The sequence below is a fragment of the Ceratotherium simum genome, chromosome 9, assembly GCF_057802395.1.
Source record: "Ceratotherium simum simum isolate JZ-2026a chromosome 9, ASM5780239v1, whole genome shotgun sequence".
Lineage (NCBI taxonomy): Eukaryota > Metazoa > Chordata > Mammalia > Perissodactyla > Rhinocerotidae > Ceratotherium > Ceratotherium simum.
In genome coordinates this window covers 54,310,224-54,330,991 of record NC_141908.1, presented here as the reverse complement: position 1 = coordinate 54,330,991, position 20,768 = coordinate 54,310,224, and the positions used below count along the sequence as shown (strand labels likewise).

Here is a 20,768-nt window from a genome sequence, read left to right as displayed (position 1 = left end):
TATTTCTGTGTTTATCATATACTCACACCTATTCCTTGAGGCTAAGAATGTATCTAAATTGCTGCATGTTCTCTTTAATTCTCTCTAAATTGTTAATGATGAGGTACTAGTGATAGTATTCACCTATTTATATCTAGGGGAAAACCCCATGAAACATTTTATCTCTTTTGTTCTGTTTTTTAAGTTCAAGGTTACAAAGTTAGAGTAAGGTATAGTTTTATAGAAATTTAAGAAAGTTTGTGGATCTTTAAGGCCAACAATAATTGGAATTACTTTACATATATTATTATAAATATATGTTATTGTAGTTATATAATTATAGATACAGGCATTTGTTAAATATGTTATTTTCATTTATTCTTTTTAATAACCTCAAAACTGGTATATTCATTTACCTTTTATGTACTATGTCTAGTGATGCTTTTTTTTTCTTCTTCTTGGCATTTTGGCAGTGGTAGTAAAGTGACTAAAAACATTTTTTGCAACAAGAAGTGATGTAAATAAACAGAATGCTTTTGGGGCTAGGCCTGTTCACCCATGTCTGCATTCTGTATCTTAACAAAGATAGTGGTTCTCAACCATTTTTTCTGTCTTAATACCTAAGGAATAGAAAACACTCCCAACAGTAGTAGAAGCTTATTACCACAGAGACTCTTAGAAAGATTAGTTGGGAAAGACAGGATGGGAATGATTGTAATTGGCAAGAGCCAGTTGGCAAAATACCAACTGTATTTTGCTAGTATGTGGTTACCTTCATTTATATTATAACCTTAAATTTATAAATATGTTCCTGTCTGTTCTTTAGTTTGCCTAATTGAACCTAAACCTTTGTTGTTCCAATTTTATGGCTTTGTTTTTTTCTAATTCTACTGTTTGGACTAGTGTGATTCCTTTTACTTAATGAACGTTTGTTAGAATAGTGTTACTAGAAATCAACTGCAGATTTGCCCTAATAACAAATAATTGTTTTTATTATTTTTGTTGTCTTCTAATTTGTGCTTATACATTATAGTTTTTGCATAATTATATCAAAGATACAGTGTGGTTTATTTTACTTTGATAGCATTAGCATTTTCCCGTGTTATCTAACCTTTGTAATATTTAATAGTTACATGATAGTTTACCAAATGACTATTAAAATGTCTTCATTTTAAATGCCCAACAGGAAAATAATTGTTTTCAGTTTCTGCCTATTTTAACATTGAATTGGGCATATCTGTACGTGTATCTTTTTTTCTTATTTTGATTTGTTTCCATAGGATACTGAATCAAATGAGATAAGTAGGTCAAGGGATGTAAATGTTTCTACAGTTGCCAAATTTTTGCCTCCCCAAAGAGTTGAGCAAGTTTATATCATCATCAAAATAGGAATGCACCAACTTTGTCATAATTTTACCAATTTTGGAGTTGTGCTTATTAATAAAGTGGGATTACTTAATTAGGAATTATTGATGGGAATAAGTTGCTTTATTTAGTTGACCATATTAGTCTGTAGTTGTCTGCCAGTGATCTATGTGCTGGGACAGATACTGTATATTTTATACTTTCTGTCATTTCACTGACTTTCTGTTAAAGATTACTGAAACTTTTGACATTTAGTAACAATAATCCTTAAATTTTATGCAGTTTTATGTAGTTTACACTTTGGCTATCTTATGGTAGTTTGTTTTAATATAAGAGCTACTTTCTGAACTGTAGATTTATGAGTTATTAATATTCATAATGACATATTTCTGTATAGGTAACCCTCGAAATAAAGAATGTGTATGTTATAGCCAAATTGACTGAATTTTTGTTCCCTCAATATCATCTTCTGGCACATAGTAAGAATATAATCAATGTTTTAGGGTAGTTATTAGGAACCAGATTGTCGTGGGTGTACCACTTATTATCTCTGTCACCTTGAGCAAATAATGTAACTTCTCTGTGCCTCAATTTCCTTATCTTTAAGGATAATACTACTTAACTCATAGCCTTGTTGTGAGCATTCAAATAATTAATGTATATACAATGCTTAAAACAGTGTCAGAAACTTAATGAGTACTCAGTACATGGTGTAATAATTATTATTGTAAAATTCATTCAGAAATAATAATAATCTAGCACAGCACCTCTGGGCATGTGTGTGATGTCACTTGAAGGCAGTGCATCAGCCATCTATTTGGTAGCTTTGACAATAAAGTTCCCTAGGAACTTAGAATTTGTGCTCGAACTTACTACCTTAGAATTTTCATAAATCCACTTGAGGGGCTATCTGATATTTTTTGTTCCGTATACACCCCTTCTCCCCAAGTCAAACTTTTTTTTTTTTTTTTTTTGGTGAGGAAGATTGGCCATGAGCTAACATCTGTGCCCATCTTCCTCTATTTTATATGTGGGATGCCGCCACAGCATGGCTTGATGAGCGGTGCATAGGTCCAAACCCGGGATGGGAACCTGCAAACCCGGGGCTGCTGAAGCGGAGCTCGTGAACTTAACCACTACACCACCAGGCCGGCCCCTCAGGCTTTTTCTACATAAAACTCATGCAGTATAGCATATCTGTATTTTGAGATGATAAAATTGTGATACTATGCTTAACATAAATTCCAATTATTTTCTTCTGTTCCACCAATACCACATAAACATTTTGGTGAAACCTTTTATTTCTTCTTCTCCATAGTGGATGAGATGATGATTAAATTAAATGACCATATTTCTTTTTTTTTTTTTTAATTTTTATAATTTTATTATTATTTTTTTTCCCCCAAAGCCCCAGTAGATAGTTGTGTGTCATAGCTGCACATCCTTCTAGTTGGTGTATGTGGGACGCGACCTCAGCATGGCGCATGTCGGTGCGCGCCCGGGATCCGAACACGGGCTGCCAGCAGCAGAGCGCGCGCACTTAACTGCTAAGCCACGGGGCCGGCCCAAAAAGACCACATTTCTAACGTTTGTTCTTTTGCATTTTTTACTAATTCTTCAACTAATATAACCACCATCAGTTCTCAACCACAGTGTTGAGAGTCACTGGTGTCTTGTATCATTTGTAAGGAAGGTTTTAATGATTGTTGAAATATGGATGTTGGATTGAGGGTTATTCCTGTAGTAATCACTCTTTCACTTACTAGAATTTTGACATACTTCGAGATAGAGAGAGAGAGGTGAGCTTACGAGTGTTGTAATGGGAATTATACCGTGTATAATTCCCATTATATATATACAGGGTATAATCTACACCCTGTCTTATTTGTGCCCTCTTTATAATGAGAAATTATTATTGATGTACTCCTAATGGTGGTAATGATTATGAATCATCGTAATTCTTGGTGAGCTGTGAATTTGTATTTCTGTTTTCTTTTTACTTTTGCAAAAGATAAGTTTTTAGTTAAAAAAAAAAAGCAATGATAAGTACATTTTATACATCTACCTTGAGCAAACATAATGCTATGGACATTATTTCATATAACAGGTACAATTACCAAATCTAAAATGATGTTATTAGTAAAAACTTGCATTAGCACTGTTCATATTCATAACTATAATCTGTAAGTTCTTTGTATTTATATATTTCTAATGTTATTCTGTTGTAATTTTAAACTATAAAACAAGAACTTCCTTACCTTACATCACCTAGAGACTAGAGGTCTGGGAATAATCAAGACTCACTTAAAAAATGAAGTTTAACTTAAAAAGTGGACTACTGATATTTTTATTAGAGAATATTTTGAAATATTAGGCTGATATCACTGTTCATGTGTTTTCCTGAATACAATATTGAGAAAAGTCTGTGATGCTCTTTATGTGTCCCATCAGCTTTGAGCAGTTTCATCAAAACTTTTGTGTACTCTTGGGAGTTGAGATATGTGTGAAGGAAGGACATCTGTCATGTCTGCTGTGAGTGGTAAAAAGTTAAAAACTGCTGCTTTCCTAGGTGTCGGCCCGGTGGCGCAAGTGGTTAAGTGCACAAGCTCCCCTGTGGCGACCCGGGGTTTGCCGGTTCGGATCCCAGGTGTGCACCGATGCACTGCTTGGCAAGCCATGCTGTGGCAGAGGCCCATCTTCCTCAGCAAAAAAAAAAAAAAAAGAGGAGGATAGGCAGATGTTAGCACAGGGCTGATCTCCTCACACACACAAAAAAACTGTTGCTTTCCTCATTAAAGCCGGGTTTATATTTTTCTCACTTCTGAGTGGTTTGATTTCTTTACATTAATGAACTAAACGTTATGTACCAAATAATCTTATGGGATAACATCAAATTCATGGGTTAAAGATTGATGTAAAAATCTTCTGTCTAAAAGTTAAACTAAATATGTAGTTCTCAGTTTCCAGCTTTAAAAATAAAGAAATTAGTAAGATTAGGATTAATTAAGCATTAGGAAAATGTACATTTAAACTCAAAGTAAAATACAATAAAACTTCTAATAAATGTAATAGATACTGTTTGAGTGCCATTCACTGTTACGTATATTACATATATTATTCATTTATTCTTTTTTTTTTTTTTTTTAATTTTTTTTTTAAAGATTTTTTTTTATTTATTTTATTTTTTCCCCAAAGCCCCAGTGGATAGTTGTGTGTCGTAGCTGCACATCCTTCTAGTTGCTGTATGTGGGACTCGGCCCCAGGATGAACGGAGAAGTGGTGCCTCAATGCGCACCCGGGATCCAAACCCGGGCCACCAGCATCGCAGCGCGCGCACTTAACCACCAAGCCACAGGGCCGGCCCATTTATTCTTTTTGATAACCCTAAAACTAGTATATTAGTTCTTACTGGAGAGGATAGTAGTGAAATCATACCATTTTAAATTTTTCTGATATAGAAACTCAAAGATACTTTAACTTTGAAAGGAGAATGAAGTTCTACTAGCTCATAGGTTTAAGTGTTACTGTGACCATATTGCTGTTCCCAAAGTGAGCTCTAGGATCATTGCTTGCATTTTGTGGTTCTTGACCAAGATCTAAGAAGGAAATTATAGCACAGAGAAAACTCTGTATCTGTAAGATACTGCTGCCCTTGAAGCCTTGGGACACAAGCCTGTCCTCCAGGGTACCTTAACATTTTTGCTTACTCTAATTTTCTATTTCTGCATCACAAATTACTGCATACTTTGCTTCTTAAAACAACACAAACTTAACTCACAGTTTTTTGCAGGTCACAAGTCCAGGTGGGCTCAGCTGTGTCCTCTGCTTAGGGTCTTTCAAAGCCAAAATCGATATGTTGGCAGAGCTGCCTTCCTTTTTTGGAGTCTCTCGGGAAGAACCACTTCCAAGTTCATTCAGATTGTTGGCTGAATGCAGTTGTAGGACTGAGGTCCCTCTTTCTTTGCTGACTCTCAGTTGGGGCTGATACTTGCTCCTAGAAGCTGAAGTGCTTTCAATGCTGCCCCCTCCAGTAATGGCGGGTCAAGTCTCTCTCGTGCTTCTAATCTCTGTGACTTTTGCTGAATCTCTGAACTCCAGGTGGAGAAAGTTCTCTGCTCATGTAATTAGATTGGGCCACCTGCATAACCCAGGATAATCTTCCTATTTTAGGATCTGTAATCTTTTTATATCTGCAAAGTCCATTTTGCCATGTTAACAACCTATTCACAGGTTCCAGGGATTACAGTGTGGACGTCTTTGGGGGGCCATTCTGCCTACTACGCTCACATATACTCCTGAAAAGAAATTTGATAAACTATGTACCCTTGCACATTTCCAAGTTGATTCCTAAAATTTTTCATCACAAGTTTAAATACTTGAAAAAGGGGTAATTTCTGGCTTTTCTAGACATTGATGCCAATCTTTTTTTGTTTGTTTGCTGAGGAAGATTGGCCCTGAGCTAACATCTGTTGCCAGTCTTCCTCTCTTTTTTGCTTGAGGAGAATTTGCCCTGAGCTAACATCTGTGCCAGTCTTCATCTATTTTGTATGTGGGTCACTGCCACAGAATGGCCACTGACGAGTGGTGTAGGTCCACACCCAAGAACCAAACCCAGGCTGCCACCAAGCGCACCAAACTTAACCACCAGGCTGCGGGGCTGGCCCTGACACCATTCTTTTATAAGTACCCAATTTCCATAGTGATTTGATACCGTCATTGGTTTTAAAAAACAAACTTTAAATTAATTTATCTTTAACGGTTGGAAATTTTCATTGTTTCTTTTTTTTGTTGAACTCCAATTTCCGTTTCTCCAACATAATTTTGCTTGAATCCAGTGTATTTTAATGTTTTACAGTATTTTATTGATCACCTTACCATACTTCTCTACAACAAATATAAATTGAACTTTTCAAAGTTTCTTAATGATTTCTTCTTGGTTCTCATGGAGCTCTCAGGACAATGCATTTTTGGACAATATTTTGAGAATGGAAGAGGCAGTCACTAAATGAAAGTTTTTGTTGTTCCTGTCATCACACTGTAATATATCTCAATTCAGAACATTCCTAAACACAGGGCAAAACACCATTCTTAAAGCCATGCTTTGCTTTAACAGAAATATTTATAACACAGGGAAAGACACAGCCTGGGGTTTAATGGTGCCTCGATTAGTGGAGGCTTTAAGACTCTTATTTTAAATTATCCCCTTGTTTTGTTCCATGGAGGTTTTTACAAACTGGGGCAATGCCTTGTAATAAGATTTGGTATGGGTGAGAGGTATGGGTTTCTTTTGAAATGTGGAAGAATGGGGACTTAGGCAAAGTAGGCAGATCGTTTTTAGGCAAGCAGTCATAGGAAGTTAAAGATTTGGAAATTGATTTTCTTAAAACTTATCTCTAAGCTCAGATGTCCCTTGGAAAGTCTTAGTACATTTAGTAATACATACACGTGTTTGAACACTGCTGCCTTGAAAGAGTGCCTGCCTAGCTCCTGTCCTCCCACAAGGCCAGAAGCCAACTTTTCTCTACTACCCAGGACTGCCCTTGAGTATGTTAGACTCGTCTGAGTCCATGTCCAAGGGAGAATTAATTCCTTTCTCACACTAATGTCTACTTTTTGGGCTCTGTTTCCTGGCACAGTATCTGCTTCTGTGCAGAATACTTGCCATTAGCAGTGTTTGCTCCCTTCAGCAGAGATCCAGCCCCTTACCCACAGGTTAATTGTATCCAAATATAAGAAATACATATACAGTGGCTAGGGTAGGGTAGCAGTGGCAAAGGAGAGGTTCCTTACATCTGTGCCTTTCAAGTTACAAAAAAATGAAAACATTATTTTTAATGTCTTTCAAACTCTGGATGGTTATTTTCACATTGCATGTGTAAAACATAAGTTGTATAGGCTAGGTGCAGCTGGCTAGCTTAATTTTGTTGTCTTTCCCTTGAAGTGAAGACCGGAAGTCCATCTTGCTGTTTTCTAGGATGTTAGTTCCTGGTCTTTTGTGAGCGACTACTGAAATAAGAACACAGACACTCCATAAGAACATCTGAAGTCATGCTTAAACATTTCCTTGAAAGAAACAGTTTGCAGAAGTTTGCCTCTGCCTTGAAGACGTGAACCTTTACATTATCCCACAGAGCCGTTTGTCCTTTGAATTGCCGCTCCATTTACAGGCCCCATTTTACATTTGTAGAGCTAAATAACCTGTTTGGATCCCTTTCCCTTCAAAGAACAGTCTATATATAGAACAGAATTTTGTTGCCTGCTTTGAAACGAGTCTTTCTAGCTTCTGGTATTCGCATGAAAGTTTTAAACATATTAAGGTTTTTTTAGCCAACCTTATTCAATGTAAAGTGCAACCCTTATTTCTAACAGTCTGTGCAATAGGGAAATCTCCCAAGTTTATAGATGGCCTAATAATGGGAGCTCAGCCCTCACATAATGGTAGAGGAAAGTCTACTTTCTCTTTAATGTCTTGGTCCTGGGATCACGGCCTTTTTCTTTTTTTTTTTTTTTTTTTTTTTTTTTTTTTTTTAGATTTTTATTTATTCAATTTTTTCCCCCCAAAGCCCCAGCAGATAGTTGCATGTCACAGGTTCACATCCTTCTAGCTGCTGTACGTGGGACCCGGCCTCGCGCTGGACGGAGAAGCGGTGCCCCGGGGCACGCCCGGGATCCGAACCCGGGCCGCCAGCATCAGAGCGCGCGCACCCAACCGCTAAGCCACAGAGCCGGCCTCACGGCCTTTTTCTAACTTGGCTCTGTGCCAGGGTCTTACCCAAGCGTACCATGGGCACTCTGTTACTTACATAATGGTCTCGTGTAATCATTTCCAAGTTTTGTGACTGCTTTGTCAGTTCCTGCCAAACTACAACTATTGAGGTTGTTTCTTTACTATTGCGTTGTTACTCTGGTCTTCAGAATTTTCCCTTCTTCCTCTGTTAGCTACAGATTGGCCTTGCATGTTTAGAGAAGTTCTTATGAACGTTAGTCTTGCTCCTTGGCCACTGGCAGGACTTTCTGCTTTTGAAAGCTCATGTCAGTAGACTGTTAAGGCATCTCTACAAGGTATCCAACCATCTTACATTTTAGAATGTGATGAGTGTGATGACAAAGACAACTAATTGTCCACCAATATTCGTTTTTCGTTATTATAGATGCTCCAGTTTTTAGCTGAGCATTTGGCAAAATAAAGAATATATTTCCCAGCTGCCCTTAGCTGTGGCCATGTAACTCAAGTTCTGGCCTATGGAATAGGCCAGAAAAAGAAGTTTCCTGTGAGATTTCTGAAAAGTTTCCTTAAAGGGAGGCTATTGCTCGTCTCCGCATTCTTTTCCTGCTGTCTGATCAGCAGATGTGATAACTAGACCTTGAGCAGTTATTTTAAACCATGAAGGGGATGCCACATGTTGAGGATGGCCAAACAACAAAATTATCATGGTTCCTAATCATCATGGTTCTGGATTGCCTGTGTTTATGTGAGAGAAATAAACCTAAGAATCATTTGAGCCATTGTTATTTTGAGTTTTCTGTCCCTCACAGCTGATCCTAATCGTAACTGATACAGGTATAAAAAAGTCAAGCTGTTTCCAAATAAGAAGTACGTAAACTGGGTCCCATGGATGTTATGGTGCAGCACTGACAAAATAAAAACTATTAATCTCTACTCTGAGAATTTTGATGCTCAGATTCAGCACTGCCATTTCGTCTGTCGTCTGTGACTCCCTATCCCTTCTATTATGGTTAAAAGCTTCGTTTTTCTCCTTTCACTGAGATTCCATTGCTGTACATCCATCCTTGAAACTGTTATATCTCTGAGAAGTGGCAGTGTGCCAGAAGTTATGAGAGGCCACAGGATAAACAGCTTCCTGGAGCATTGAAGATTTTGGAGAGAACCTTAATTTTTATATTAAAATATAATAGAATGGAAGGCAAAATTCACATGCATTTTTAAATATAAAATAAAACATTTAAAAATTTGTAGTGGAGATGAACTGCTTGAGGCTGTTTCTTTAGATCTCACACAGTAATGAGTTCGCTCTTTTCTGCCTCTCCTTTGCTCTAGGGACGCTTAGATGGCAACTTGAGAAGGACTGCTTACTTGATTAGAGCTGAGGGATTCCTGGCAGCAGAGTGAATAAAGCTCATGGCCCACCAGCTGAGAAGGTAAGAGATTTTAAGTTTTTAATGCAAAAGTGGTCTTTTTATTTTGTGGTTGTCTTTCAAATATGACTGAATTCAACAGATGTTGCCAGACAGTAGTCCTCAGAATGCTAGTGTCCTATGCTATTGATAGTGTTTAGTAAAAAAAAAAATTCTGAGTTCAACAAATTTGGAAATGTCCTTTTGGAGCTAGAGTGCATATCAACGTATAAAAGCACTGAAGACTCATGTTAAAGAGTTAAATTTCGCTTAACCCAGAGGCTCCTAAACTTACCTGATTAGGGAACCCTCTGTAGCAAAGAGTCCCAATATGAAAGTCCCAATTCTCCTAGGGTTTTATAAGGATAGTAACAGGGGTTAATCCATGAGGTATTTTCTATATTTCAGAAATATTTTGGACAAAAAGTATTACCCACTCTAAGGCTATACAAGCTAACTAAAATGTCAAATTTATTTGCTTTTGGATTGAATTATATCAGGTAAATTTAGTACCGTGATTATTTCATGCTGTTCAGAAACATTAATAGAAGTTATGTAGCACTTCAAATGTACCTTCATTGAACATCTATTATGTGCCAGCCACAGTGTACTGATGTTAAAGATACAAAGTACAATGGTTTCTGGTCTCAGGCCATTTACAGTTTGGGGATATAGCTTCCAAAAATGGAAGGAAAATATTGATTTAATAAATGTGATCTGGCATACAGAATCTGTCAAAACATGGTAGTCTAGTGATAGACTTTGTCAGATATATCAAGATACACAAGCAAATTGGCCTACGCTGTTGTGCCTGAATCTGGAGGTTCAGATCAAGAGAAACTGTGTGTAGAATGAATAGGGAGGAAGTCAAGATGGCGGCTTAGGCAGACTCTGAACTCACCTTCTCCCACGGACACAGCCAATGTACAACTACTCGTGGAAAAATTACCCCTGAGTCAGAACTGAAAACTGGATAAGAGGAACTCCTGCAACAACGGACAATCCTAATTGAGGTAGAAGAGGCAGAAACTCCCTTCTGGAGAGGAAAAATGCCGCCTTCACAAGCCGCAGCGCCTCACAGCCGCCCGGGAGCTGCCCAAAGGAATGCAGCCCTCCCTGGAGGAGTGGGGCCCTGAGCCGGGGAGCGCCCCCGCTGTGGACGTTTTGTGGACCCAGCACAATCGAGACGAGTGGCAAATATCTGACTTTGCTGCTACTAAAACCTTGGGGAGTACCCTCAGAAAAGCTGGTTCACAAAGACATTAAAACCGGCTCTTAAAGGGCCCACGTGCAAACTCATCCGTTTCAGAAAGCAACCTAAAATCACCAGAAAGAAAGGTGCATGGTGCTTTGGTGAAAAGAGACTCACCTAATAGGCCCTAAGTGCATCTCGGTGAGAGGTGAGACCTCTCCAGGGACTGAGACATTGGCGGCGGCCATTGTTGTGGCCTGGTGTGGCCATGCTGACACAGACGCCATTGGAGTTCCCCCTGAGGCCTGCTAACCCAAGGTCTGCCCCTCCCGCTAGAGCACCCTTTTAATCCAGCTCAGCCAGGCAGGCAGCCCACTCTAGAGACTGGCCCCACCCAACAGTAAGCCCTCAGGCAACTTGTGGGCCTGCATAGATAGGTGACTGGATTCTCTGCAGCCTGGCAACTGAGCCGACTTGAGCGGGGCAGGGTGTGCACAAGGAGTGGGTGGAGAGTGTGGGGCGGTGACGGAGTGTGTGGGGCTCCCACCGTGGAGAGACTGGGTCCGCTTGGGGAGGTCGGGGCGCTCACACGGGGCAGGACTGAGTTGACTGTGTGTGTGGACCTGTGGGCGGCAGGGTTTGTCAGCTGCAGAAGACTTGTGCTTCTCAAAGACCCACATAGGAGGTTTGCCCCACCTTCCAAAACCTGAAATGATTGGGTGCTCCTGTGCCTGAGGCCAACCCCACCCAGCTGCAATCCCCAGAGAGCTGACAAGAGACCTAATAGGCTAGAGGCTTACAGCAATTGTAAGGCCCTCAGCCTAACAACCTGCCACGCTGGGGGCCTACTCACTTAAATACTGCAACACAAATGTGGTATTAGAACTTGCAGCCAACTGTGCTGGGGCTCCCCACATCTGATAAAAAGACTGAGGGGTCCACAACAACTACAAGCAGCTGAGCATGACAACAGCTGGCCAGGAGCATAACTCGGCCTCCCTGGGCGCCTACAGGGAGAGCAAACAGGCCACAACAGAAGGAGACACGTAGCCCACATAGGGGTCATCTCTGGAACATTGAGAACTGAGGGAAGCACACTGCAGGCCTCCTAAGGCATCACTTACATAAGGTCACCTATCCAAGAGCAGAAGACGTAGCTGACCTACCTAATACGTAGACACAAGCACAGGGAAAGAGGCAAAATGAGGAGGCAAAGGAATACATTCCAAGTAAGGGAACAGGACAAAACCCCAGAAAAGGAACTAAGTGAAACAGAAATGAGCAACCTACCTGACAGAGAGTTCAAACAAAGAGTGTTAAGGATGCTCACTGATTTTGGGAGAAGAACAGATGAACTCAGTGAGAATGTCAACAAAGAAATGGAAGATATAAGAAAGAACCAATCAGAAATGAAGAATACAATACTGGAAATGAAAAATTCACTAGAGGGACTCAAAAGCAGAGTAGAGGATACAGAAGAACGGATCTGTGAGCTGGACAAAAGACTAGAAGAAATTACCAAAGCTAAACAGGTAAAAGAGAAAAGAATTAAAAAGAGTGAGGACAGTCTAAGGGACCTCTGGGACAACAACAGGCGCACTAACATCCGTGTTATAGGTGTCCTGGAAGGAGAAGAGCGAGACAAAGAGGCAGAGAATCTGTTTCAAGAAATAATAGATGAAAACTTCCCGAACCTAAGGAAGGAAACAGACATCCAGGTACAGGAAGCACAGAGAGCCCCAAACAAGATAAACCCAAAGAGGCCCACAGCAAGACACATCATAATCAAAATGTCCAGAATTAAAGATAAAGAGAGAATCCTAAAAGCCGCAAGAGAAAGTCAAGTTACATACAAAGGAAACCCCATAAGCCTATCAGCTGACTTCTCAGCAGAAACCTTACAGGCTAGAAGAGAGTGGCACGATATATTTAAAGTGCTAAAAGGAAAAAACTTACAGCCAAGAATACTCTACCCAGCAAGGTTATCATTCAAAATGGAAGGAGAGATCAAAAATTTCCCAGACAAACAAAAATTAAAGGAGTTTGTCACCAAGAAACCAGTGCTACAAGAAATGTCAAAGGGACTGATTTAAGGGGAAAAGAGAAGACCACAAATAGGAAAAATTATCTATTTCCATAAGAGGATAATGGATACAAATGCACAAAAAAGAGGTTAGATATGATATCAAAAACATAAAAGGAGGGAGGAGGGGAGTTAAAGAGTAGAGCTTTCAGACAGAGGTCAAACTAAAGAGACCATCAATTCTGTGTAGAAGAAGAAAGGAACAGAGAAGGACTACTAAAATACTGAGGAAAAAAAAAAGTTAAAAAATGGCAGTAAGTACATACTTATCAATAGCTACTTTAAACATCAGTGGACTAAATGCTCCAATTAAAAGGCATAGAGTGGCTGATTGGATAAAAAAACAAGACCCATATATATGCTGCATACAAGAGACACGCTTCAGACCTAAAGACACTCACAAACTGAAAGTGAAGGGATGGAAAAAGATGCTGCACGCAAATGGCAATGAAAGAAAGCTGGGGTAGCAGTACTCATATCAGACGAAATAGACTTTAAAACAAAAACTGTGAAAAGAGACAAAGAAGGGCATTACATAATGAACAAGGGAACAATCCAACAAGAGGATATAACACTTGTAAATATCTACACACCCAATGTAGGTGCACCTAAATATATAAAGCAATTATTAACAGACATAATAACAGAAATAGACAGTAACACAATAATCGTAGGGGATTTTAACACTCCACTTACACCAACGGATAGATCATCCAAACAGAAGATCAATAAGGAAACATTGGCCTTAAACGACACACTAGAACAGACGGACCTAGTAGATATATACAGAGCATTCCATCCAAAAACCAAAGAATACACGTTCTTTTCAAATGCACATGGAACATTCTCCAGGATTGATCACATATTAGGCCACAAAACAAGTCTCCATAAATTTAAGAAGATTGAAATAATACCAAGCATCTTTTCTGACCACAACGGTATGAAACTAGAAATCAACTATAGGAAGAAAATCAAAAAAGCCACAAATACGTGGAGATTAAACAAAATGCTACTGAACAACGACTGGGTCAACGAAGAAATCAAAGAGGAAATCAGAAAATACCTGGAGACAAATGAAAATGAAAATATGACATGGCAGAATTTATGGGATACAGCAAAAGCAGTTCTGAGAGGGAAGTTTATAGCAATACAGGCCTATCTCAACAAACAAGAAAAATCTCAAACAATCTAACAATGCACCTAAAGGAACTGGAAAAAGAAGAATAAACAAAACCCAAAATCAGTAGAAGAAGAGAAATAGTAAAAAACAGAGGAGAAATAAGAGAAATAGAGACCAAAAAAACAATAGAAAAAATTAATAAAACCAAGAGCTGGTTCTCTGAAAAGATCAACAAAATTGACAAACCTTTAGCTAGACTCACCAAGAAAAAAAGAGAGAAGGCACAAATAAGTAAAATCAGAAATGAAAGAGGAGAAATTACAACAGACACCTCAGAAATACAAAAAATCATAAGAGAATACTATGAAAAGCTATATGCCAACCAATTCGACAATCTGGAAGAAATGGATAAATTCTTAGAATCATACAACCTTCCAAAACTGGATCAAGAAGAAGTAGAGAATTTGAATAGACCAATCACCAGTAAGGAGATCGAAACAGTAATCAAAAACCTCCCCAAAAATAAAAGTCCAGGACCAGACGGCTTCCCTGGTGAATTCTACCAAACATTCAAAGAAGACTTAATACCTATCCTTCTCAAACTCTTCTAAAAAATTGAGGAGGGGGGGAAGCTCCCTAACTCATTCTACGAAGCTGACATTACCCTGATACCAAAACCAGACAAGGACAACACAAAAAAAGAAAATTACAGGTCAATATCACTGATGAACATCGATGCAAAAATCCTCAACAAAATACTACCAAATCACATACAACACTACGTTAAAAAGATTACACACCATGATCAAGTGGGATTTATTCCAGGCATGCAGGGATGGTTTAACATTCGCAAATCAATCAACGTGATACACCACATTAATAAAATGAAGAATAAGAATCACATGATCATCTCAATAGATGCAGAGAAAGCATTTGACAAGGTACAGCATCCATTTATGATAAAAACTCTGAATAAAATGGGTATAGAAGGAAAGTACCTCAACATAATAAAGACCATATATGAAAAACCCACAGCTAATATCATCCTCAATGGTGAAAAACTGAAACCTATCCCTCTAAGAACAGGAACCAGACAAGGATGCCCACTGTCACCACTCCTATGTAACATAGTACTGGAAGTCCTAGCCAGAGCAGTCAGGCAAGAGAAAGAAATAAAAGGGTTCCAAATTGGAAAGGAAGAAGTGAAACTGTCACTATTTGCAGATGACATGATTTTATATATGGAAAACCCTAAAGAATCCACCAGAAAACTTTTAGAAGTAATAAACGAATATGGTAAAGTTGCAGGATACAAAATCAACATACAAAAATCAGTTGCATTTCTATACACTAACGGTGAAGTAGCAGAAAGAGAAATTAAGAATACCATCCCATTTACAATTGCAACAAAAAGAATAAAATACCTAGGAATAAACTTAACCAAAGAAGTGAAAGAGCTGTACAGGGAAAACTATAAAACATTGCTGAAAGAAATTGAAGAAGACACAAAGAAATGGAAAGATATTCCATGCTCTTGGATTGGAAGAATTAACATAATTAAGATGTCCATATTTCCTAAAGCCATCTATAGATTCAATGCAATCCCTATCAAAGTTCCAACAACATTTTTCACAGAAATAGAAGAAAGAATCCTAAAATTTATTTGGAACAACAAAAGATCCCGAATAAGTAAAGGAATCCTGAGAAAAAAGAACAAAGCTGGAGGTATCACACTCCCTGATTTCAAAATATACTACAAAGCTATAGTAACCAAAACAGCATGGTACTGGCACAAAAACAGACACACAGATCAATGGAATAGAATCAAAAGCCCAGAAATAAACCCACACATCTATGGACAGCTAATCTTTGACAAAGGAGCGAAGAACATAAAATGGAGAAAAGAACGTCTCTTCAACAAATGGTGTTGGGAAAACTGGACAACCACATGCAAAAAAATGAACGTAGACCCTTACCTTACACCATACACAAAAATTAACTCCAAATGGATTAAAGACTTGAATGTAAGACCTGAAACTATGAAACTTCTAGAAGAAAACATAGGCAGTACACTCTTTGACATCTGTCTTAGCAACATATTTTCAAGCACCATGTCTGACCAGGCAAGAGAAACAATAGAAAAAATAAACAAACGGGACTACATCAAACTAAAAAGCTTCTGCACAGCAAAGGAAACCATCAACAAAACGAAAAGACAACCTAACAATTGGGAGAAGATATTTGCAAACCATACATCTGATAAGGGCTTAATCTCCAAAATATACAAAGAACTGATGCATCTCAACAACAAAAAAACTAACAACCCAATTAAAAAATGGGCAAAAGACCTGAACAGACATTTCTCCAAAGAAGATATACAGATGGCCAACAGGCACATGAAAAGATGTTCAAAATCATTAACTATCAGGGAAATGCAAATCAAAACTACAATGAGATATCACCTCATGCCCGTCAGAATGGCTATAATTAACAAGACAGGAAACAATATGTGTTGGAGAGGATGTGGAGAGAAGGGAACTCATACACTGCTGGTGGGAGTGCAAACTGGTGCAGCCACTATGGAAAACAGTATGGAGATTCCTCAAAAAAAACAAGGATAGAACTACCATATGATCCTGCTATTCCACTGCTGGGTATTTATCCAAAGAACTTGAAAACACCAATGCATAAAGGTACATGCACCCCTGTGTTCATTGCAGCGTTATTCACAATAGCCAAGACTTGGAAGCAACCTAAGTGCCCATCAAGGGACGAATGGATAAAGAAGATGTGGTATATATACACAATGAAATACTACTCAGCCATAAGAAATGATGAAATCCAGCCATTTGTGACAACCTGGATGGACATTGAGGGTATTATGCAAAGTGAAATAAGTCAGAGGGAGGTCAAATACCGTATGATTTCCTTCATTAAGTAGTATATAACAACAACAATAATCAAACACATAGAGACAGAGATTGGATTGGTGGTTACCAGAGGGGAAGTGGGGAGGGAGGAGGGCGAAAGGGATAATTCGGCACATGTGTGGGGTGATGGATTGTAATTAGTATTTGGGTGGTGAACATGATGTAATCTATGCAGAAATAGAAGTATAAGGATGTACAGTTTAAATTTATACAATGTTATAAACCAATGTTACTGCAATAAACAAAAAATTTAAAAAAATAAAGATACAATCAATGAATATATGTATGTATATATGAGTATATATGTTATGTATTGTATGTATGTAATAGTATATATGTATATTTCATGTGTTCGTATGCAAGATGTTCTTTGTTTCTGAAACATCATCTGCTGTAAATTTGAAATAACCGAAAAATCCTTAAATTCCTCATGGAAAAAAAAAAAGGGAAAGTGTGTGTAAATGTACAGTTACTGTAATAATGACATTTTGGAAAATAAATGTCATATCTGTTTGAAAAAGTAAACATTTTTAACTAGGCTTAAGGAGGAAAGAGTGGGAACACTTGTAATTTTTTTTGCACAGTGATATGTACATTGAATAATTTTGAGCTACTTGGTGAACTTAAATGTTCAAGTCCACTGATTTGGTTAGAAGTATTTTCCGTAAAATGTAAATTCCGTAAAGGCAGGGACTGTGTCTGTATCACTGGACCTTGGAGTCAAGCACAATTCCTACCCTCTTGCATGTGCTCAATAAATATTTATTGACTGAATGACTAAATAAGAGATCTGAATTTCAGGGTAGGAGGATAGTGGATGCAGGGAGATCAGAGGTGAGAGGTGTTAACTAAGTGAGAGCATTCTGGTCTGAGAGAGGGAGTTGATTAAAAGCCTGCGTAAGTAGAGCCAGGAGATCAAGGGGTAGCACAAGACTGGGGTGGGAGGCAGGGGTCAGTGTCTGGAATGGTCTGGAGACAGTGTTATGGATTAGAGGCCTTATCCTAGGAGCATTATTTTCATAACTGGTCCTTTCCTCTCGTTTTGACTGGCATTGCTTGAGTGTAAACCATCATTCTCTTTTCCTGAGTTTAGCAGTAGCTTCTACTGGTTTTCTTGTGCATAGTGTTAGCTTCTACTGGTTTTCTTGTGCATAGTGTTGTCCTCTCTAATCCATCTTCCACACTTCTGTTAGTGATCTTGCAAAAATGCTCCTTTGGTTATCTAGTTCACCTACTTAAAATCTTTCCATTTTTTACAGCGGGATTAGGTAAACTTTTTCTTTAAATTAAAGCGCCAGATAGTAAATATTTTAGGCTTTATGGGGGCCACATATGGTCTCTGTTACTTCTTCTTCTCCCCCCCCCCCCCCCCCGCCATTTAAAAATGTGAAAAACTTGCTTAGCTCAACATTTTGGTGCAGGGCCATAGTTTGTAACCTCAGGGTGGGAATGGGATGAGGGGGAGGATGGAATCCAAATTCCTTGCCAGGGTTTTAAAGGCCCCTCAAGATTTGCTTCCCTCTCTGGCCTCACCTCTCTTCCCTTCAACCTTGTATCCCACAGTTCATCCGCCAGATGTTCTTAGAGATCCCTCAGTGTACTATGCTTTATTGTGCTTCTACATGCTGTCTCCTCTGCCCAGAACATCATCCCTGACTGGCTGATGCCTCTTCCTTTGAGAAGACTAAGCTCAGGCATTATTCCTTCAGTAGCCTTCCCAGACCCTCTCTCCAGAGTTGGCTAGGTACTTGTCTTAGGGGATAGAAACTTAATCAGATAAAATAAAGTTTAAAAAAAAAAAGCTCATACTCGAGTTACAGAAGGCTCATGTGATCCATTCACGGAAAGCATAGTCAGGTATCACAGAAACTACTTTCCTTCTTCTTGGCTGTATGGAAAGCCATCTTTGTTTTTCTCTACTGACTCCATTCTGGCTTTCGTTAATTTCTTATCAGTATAAACGTGACAGAAAATGTCCACCAGTCTTGAGTATGATTTTTTTTTTATAATTTTATTTATTTATTTATTTTTCCCCCAAAGCCCCAGTAGATAGTTGTATGTCATAGCTGCACATCCTTCTAGTTGCTGTATGTGGGACACGGCCTCAGCATGGCCGGAGAAGCAGTGCATCGGTGCGCGCCCGGGATCCAAACCCGGGCCGCCAGCAGCAGAGTGTGAGCACTTAACCGCTAAGCCACGGGGCCGGCCCTTGAGTATGATTTTGAATCTCTGGTGCCCGCCTCTGTTTGGCTAATTTTTTTTCTTCTTACAAATTTCCTGAAGAGGTAATCTGATTGGCTTAACTTGGTCAGGTGTCTCCCCATACCTGAGGCAGGTATGTCAGGGTCATGGATATATAGGATTGCCCTTTACTGGCAGTTAGGCTTTGTAAGAGGGGAGTATGGGTGCTGAGGAGAGATGACCAGCTCCATTATACTCCTTATTCCCCCATGTTCCAGTGGTATCTGTGTATATCTTTATTACCATATATATCACTGAATTAGAATTATTATTTTCACTTATTTGTCTTTCTTACTAATCTGATTTTGAGGGAAGGGACCATATCTCTTATTTTTAATATGGTGTCAGGTATAAAATAGGCAGCCAAATGCTTTCCAAATAAATTTCATGTAATAAATTATTTTTATTAGAAATGTTTGGGAATGCTGTACATTGTATGTAACATTTAGTATTATCCATATTTTAGAAATCTTTGAAACTTGAGTACATGCTTTAAAGGTAAGACGTTACAACATTTATAGTTCTATAACCAACTAGTTAGAAGATCAGTCAAATTCATGCTTTAGAATCTAGAGATTTCTGAATTTAGTCACCAAAAATTGATTTGCTCTCTCCCATTTTTTAAGATTCATTTCCCTACACTATTTTCTCTGCAGTGAATTGGTTTCCATCTTGTTTTTGATAGAGATGTTAGGAAAGCAAATGTTTTTATCAGCTGAATCATTTGAATGATAGATACAAAATGGTGAGGAAATATTCATACTACAGGCTAAAAGATCATCTGTCTTGCTTAACAGATTTAACCCACACTTCATTAAAAAAAAGAGAATCATCTAATAGGACAATAATTGTCTAATATCACCCCTTGAGTCTCTATTTAGATATGGACATTGTTCTACCATAGTAGGATTCTGTTTACTCTTAACCTTGAAGTACAGAACATAGTTGTTTTTCTAGTCTTTGACATGTCATAAGATGAAAGTTATAAACCAGAAATAAGCAGAGAATTGTTAGAGAATCCATATATTTTGTAGTATTTTTCTCATAACTATTGCTAAAAACTACATAATACTAACTCTATAATGGTTATATAGTGAGTTATTATAGTGCATATTATTTATATATAACTTAAATTCCTTCTATAAGTTTTTCCTTCTCATTTTTGATTTTTTTAGTTCAGAACCTTTTAAGAGTAAGTTGCCAGCATGATGTCCCAGTACCCCCAAATACTTTATTTTCTACAATAAGACATTCTTCTACAAAACCACAATACAACCATGAAAATCAAGAAATTAACATTGCTATATTGCTGCCATCTAATCTGCAGATCACATGTAAATTTTGCCAGTTCCAATAATGTCCTTTATAGCAAAAGATTTCAGTCTAGAATTTCACTTTGCAGTTAGTTGTTTCTCATTGGTCTTTTCGATCTGAAACACTTCCTCAGTCTTTCCTTGACTTGGACAGTTTTGACGAGTATAGGCCAGTTATTTTGAAGAGTTTACCTCAATTTGGGGTTGTGTCATATTTCTCCATGATTAGATTCAGGTTGTGTATCTTTGGATGACTGTCATGGAAGTGACGCTATGTTCTTCTCATCGCACCCTATCAGGGGCACATGGTACTACTGAGTTCCCTTATTTCTAGTGTTGTTAATTTGATCACGTGAGTAAGGTGATGTTTGCTGGGCTTTTGTACTATAAATTACTCTTTTGCTTTTAG

At 38.3% G+C, this 20,768-nt stretch overlaps 1 protein-coding gene across 1 annotated transcript in view; it reads left to right on the top strand.

Moving 5' to 3' along the window:
• Window positions 1-20,768, top strand: part of ATF2 (activating transcription factor 2) — an 84,172-nt gene that overhangs the window by 2,128 nt on the left and 61,276 nt on the right. Inside the window, 1 exon segment of the mRNA XM_087435411.1 lies at window positions 9,404-9,504. The gene's annotated coding sequence lies outside the window, so the exon portion shown is untranslated.